Source organism: Pygoscelis adeliae, unplaced genomic scaffold (assembly GCF_000699105.1).
Source record: "Pygoscelis adeliae isolate BGI_AS28 unplaced genomic scaffold, ASM69910v1 Scaffold266, whole genome shotgun sequence".
In the NCBI taxonomy this organism is placed as follows: domain Eukaryota; kingdom Metazoa; phylum Chordata; class Aves; order Sphenisciformes; family Spheniscidae; genus Pygoscelis; species Pygoscelis adeliae.
This window is the reverse complement of record NW_008824987.1, coordinates 559,957-564,838: the sequence shown is the minus strand read 5'-3', so window position 1 is coordinate 564,838 and position 4,882 is coordinate 559,957. Positions and strand designations below refer to the sequence as shown.

The 4,882-nt window shown below is 58.2% G+C and overlaps 1 protein-coding gene across 1 annotated transcript in view; it reads left to right on the top strand.

Moving 5' to 3' along the window:
- Positions 1–4,882, top strand: part of MMP28 (matrix metallopeptidase 28) — a 32,704-nt gene that overhangs the window by 21,779 nt on the left and 6,043 nt on the right. The gene's annotated exons all lie outside the window — the stretch shown is intronic.

Here is a 4,882-nt window from a genome sequence, read left to right as displayed (position 1 = left end):
GGCTGGAGCCGTGGGTCGGTGGAGCGGTGCCCCGGCGCAGCAGGGATGCAGCCGGGATGGGGCAGCCATCAGCCCAGGCAGGTCTGCCACGGCCGGGTGGGCTGGAAGCTTTGGGAGACAATATTTTTTTTAAAAAGACCACAAAAAAAGGTATAAGCCATGGAGACTGCGAACACACCCATTTCTGCAAACTTTCAGAATATCGTTACGCATTTCTTTCAAACCAGGACTGGGGTTTGTTGATACTTTCGCTGTCGTTTTCCCGCGATCTGGCAGAGGAGTGCCTCACCGTTGCTTGGTTTGGGGCTCGGGTGGTTTTAGGATGTTTCCTGGTTAAAACAAAAAGAGACGAGACATTTGGACAAAAATACGGGTCCGTGTTGCGCTTTGCCCCCGCCGCGTGTGCAGAGCCCCCTCCCCTGCCGCCTCCCCTCCCTTGCCCCAGGGGTGGAGGGTTGGCACCTGGAGGACCAGCCCATCCCCTGCCGGTGCTTTGCTGGGCTGCGTTCACATCCCGGCTCTCTGGTGAGGCACAGGCTGGAGACACCAACACTGTGGGATTTGGGGGGAGTAAGCAGAGGGTTTTGGTGTAGGAGCCTCTTTGGGGTGAAGGGAGGCTGACTGTGTCGCAGTGGGACAGTGTTGTGCAGCTCGAGGGCAGCAGGACCGTTGCAGCTTGGTTTTCTGATGGATTTGGGATGGCTGGGTGGGTTCTCTGGTGTCTAATAAGGGTTGTGCTCACCTGGCAGCCTTTCTTGTGTGCAGAGAAAGTGTCCTCTGCTCTGTCTCTGCAAGAGACGGGATCAAGGTATTTTTGAGTCCCGTGCCCCTCTGCCACGGTTGGATGAACTGGGTTGAAAAATTACTGGGGAAGGAGGGGAAAAGCAGAAGGTGAGCAGGACAGACGGACATGTCTGTGCATGCAGGCTCACGAGGACAGCTCGGCTGCATATTCCTCATTCCTTTCCCAAAGCGGGCTCCCCACCTGGAAACGCCACTGGCTCCTGTGCACTGAGTCACCCGTCATGTCTGCGAAGGGCCGTCATCCCCCACAGCCGGTGGGGGAGTGTCGGGTCCCCGAGGCCTGAATTCAGAGGCGGCAAATGCCAGCCGTCGGTGCTGACCGGGACAGGGCTCAACTTTCTTAAAAAGTCCTTTGATTTGAGAGATTTGGGGATTTTCACCATGCTGGGGTTGTACACGGGTGGGCTGCTGCTTTGCTCATGGTTCTCCCATGAGACTCGGACCCTGGCTCTGGGTGCCCTGCTTCGGGTTGGTGGCTTTGGCACCGGGCTGCGGCCGGTCCCGCCGTGCCGGGGTGCCGTGTCGGGGTGCCCTCCAGAATGCCAACAGCTTTGAGGACTCTTTTCTTCAGCTCAGCATCCTCCGCTCGCCCTCACCCGCCCTAGACCTTCTCCGCAGAGGAGGCAGGAGCCGGGCTTGCCCCAGGCAGGGGGCCAGGGCTGGTACTTCCCGAGGGCTTTCGGTGCTGCCAGATGCCAGCTGAGACGTGGATTTGGCAGGGCAGAGAGCTAACGCAAGCCGTTCTGTCTGTTCTCCGTGGTATTTGTGAGTGAGCCCTTCCTGCGCAGATACGGACACGGGGACTTCATCTGCTCACAGCTTAAAATCTCAGGGGACTTTCAGTGTTGCCAAAGAGACGGGGCTGCCTCATTTTTATTGTGAATTGAATGATAATAAGGCAGCGTCGCTTGCAGGGAGTCCCAAGGGCTTGGAGACCTGACGGCAAATAAAATGAACCTCTGGATACGCAGTGTTGGGATTTCTACTTGTTTTCATGTCACGCTTTTGTATTTTATTTTTTTTTTAAGCCACTCTCCTGTTTCCTGAAAGGGCTGTATTTAAGATGCATGTGTGTGTTTGGGGCTGGAGTGGGTATTACTGGTTTGGCCTCAGCTTTCATGCTTGCTGGATCAAATGGGGGAGATGGATCCCACTGAAAACTCACTGATGGTGAAGAAAACATGGAAACTCTCTTCCCTACCTCATCCCAAATTACTGAGGATTTCTCCACACCTTGGGATGTGTTAATAGGTTTTGTTCCCAGCGTGGAGGATGAATTCGTGCTGATGGGGGCCCTCCAGGTCTCCACCTTCACCCCGGCCCATCATGGTGCATGAAGGTGGGTCCTTGCCTCCTGCGGGACAGGGAGCGCCCTGAAACTTTCCCTGCTGCTCCTGTTTGCTTTGCTTCATGCCACGACACGCCGGGGCGTCCTGCCTGTACTGCCCGTTGGGCGGGCAGCGTTTTGCCCGCAGGGGGAAGGACCCACCGGCCGGCGCGGGCTGTGTCGCAGTGTTTGCAGAGATGGTCCTGCCTCCGTCTCCGCTCACGTCTCCTGCCCAGAGCTGTGTCTCTCCAGCCCCCTCGGCTGCCACCGGCCGTGGGACCTGCAGCATGATGGGGGGATTGGTGGGGGGATTGATGGGGAAGGCTGGCGCTGAATGAGGTCTTGCTGTCAAGACGTCTGCTTTGGGCTTTGAGAAGGGTCAAAAGAGCAGCGTGACTTCTGCTCCATGTACCGCTTTTTGGAGATGGGAGGATTTATAGGTCCGTCTGTACCCCGGGGGTATTCCACACCTGCAGGTCTGCAGAGAAGCAGCAGATCGTTATCCCCTTTCATGTCCCCTTAGGAGGGAGCCAGGCATCCCTTCTGCCCTGGGACCGGAGGCTGAGGATGGGACAACCTCAAATCCTCTCCTGTTTTTGGGTTTTGCTTTTCCTCCCTTGTTTTCCACCGTGTGTTTCTTGGGGCTGTGTGCTGTCGGGATGCCTTGGGGTCACGAGTGATGCTGCCAGGGCTGGGGCTGGGCGCGGCATTGCTGGCGGAGATGGGGTGACTGTGCTGCATCGCCTGCACCCCACAAGTGGGGGGGACCTGGGGCAGGTGGACTTGCACCTTGAGCCATACGATCGGCTCCACTGGGTGCCCTGGCTGAAAATCCTGCGTCACAAGGGTCCTTTTCTCCTGCTGGGCTCCCTGGCAGGGCATGCCAGGCGCAGACTCCTCCGGCCAGCCTGCCACACATTCCCCAGCCCGGGGGAATAGCTGGGATTCTTGCATTTCCTCCCCCAAAATGACACTGGCTGGACTGCGATCTGCAGTGAGCATCAGCAGCTGGCTCCAGGGAGAGGACGGGGTCCCCTGACACAGCAAGAAGACCCCCAAGCCCACAAGAGGCTCCATTTCGGTCCCCAGGTGCCAGCATGTCCCTGGCAGATTTGCTTTTTGCAGAAGTACCTGGGTGCTGGGGCAGCTCTGCAAGCCCTGGGTTAGGGAGGGAGTCTCCGACATTCCCAGCAGTGCCCACTCGCCCATGTAGTTATTTTCTTAAAGCCCCAGCTCCTGGAGTCAGGCCATCCCTGGAGGAGCTCGGCTTTTGCCAAAGACCTCGCTGTTGTGGGCAATTTGGGAAGAAGTTTGCAAGGGCGCACAGTGCAGAGAAACCCCAAAGGCGGGCAGGCAAATAAAACCCTCTCACGCTTACTTCATTTTTATTTTTTTTCCAGAAAGAGGTTTGGGGGAGAGGATTGATGGATTTGTGCTGTGATTTGCAGGTAGAGCCACTGCATTTCCTCAGAGCTTGGGCTGAGCCCTGACACGTTGCACATTGCAGGGCTTCCCAGCTCCCACTAAGGGATGGTACGAGCCCTCGAGCGAAGGGGGCTCCCAGGGAGCAGTGTCCTTGCAGGGACCTGCTCTGGCCCCCAACCTTTGGAGGTGACAAGACCCGTCTGTTCCCTGCAGTGGGATCAAGGGATGAGCCTGGGTTCAAGTGTAGGGATTTACACCCAAACATGAGCGACCACTGGCATTTTTGCCAGGAGATGAGATGAAATGAAATGATGAGAGTGAGTGGAGATGCTTGCGTGGGGGTGTTTCCTTGGGAGCGCTGCCCTGGGGGTTGTGGGTGGGAGGAGCTGGTGGAGGGGGAGCCGGGGGGCAGAGCGTGGGGGTCCGGGACTCCTTGGGGCTGCTCGGCTCTCAGACTCCTTGCTCCATGTCTTGGTGGAAAGCGCAGAGCAAGCGATGGCAGTGGTGTCTCTGTTGCTACCCTCTACCTCTTGCAGCTCTCCAGCCTCTTCCTCCGGCTCTCTCCACTGGGACGTTTCCAGATTGCACAGAAACCCTGCGGGACAGCTGAGCTGAGGAGCCTGAGAGTCTGACCACCATCAGGACGGGCTCTCTCTGAGGGATCTCTGCCCCGATCTGATCTGTGCAGCTTTGGGAAGCTCTCACCTCGGGGTTTGGCTGCTGTGCCTCAGGGTGGGTGTGTGGAGGGCAGGCGGGATGCAGAGGGACCGGTCTGAGCATCACCCTCCTGATGTGTTCAGAGGTCCTCACACCGGACCAGCACTGTGTTCAGCCTCTCTCCATCCCTCTGGGCACCCCACCCAGAGAGGAGGGAGCTGTGCTCAGGGTCACCCATGCTGGGGCGCCCCTGCTCGGGTGGGCTCCTCGCGATGGCATGTTTGGGCTTGCAACAGCATGCAGTGGCATCTCAGCAAAGTGTGTGAGCCCGTAAAATGGGTGCAAAAATGCCCCAGAGCTGGGGGCCTCGGTGGAAAATCCACCCCTGGAGCGGCTGGAGAAGAAGGAGCGGGGCTCCCGGCGGAGGAGCAGGTGCTGAAGGGTTAACGGGGAGTGTTTGCAGCCGGTCCCTTGTCACCAAGGAGAAGGGAACAGCACTTGGGAAGGAAACAAAACACCCACTGCCCAGGAGGGTGATTTCCTTTCCCCAAGCTGCATTACAGCCCTCGGACCCCAGAAAGGCTCCAGACACTGGGAGGACGGCGTCACCATCCCGGGTGGCAGAGAGCAAGCAGCACCGGGTGAGTGTGGCTGCTGGGGACACAGCCC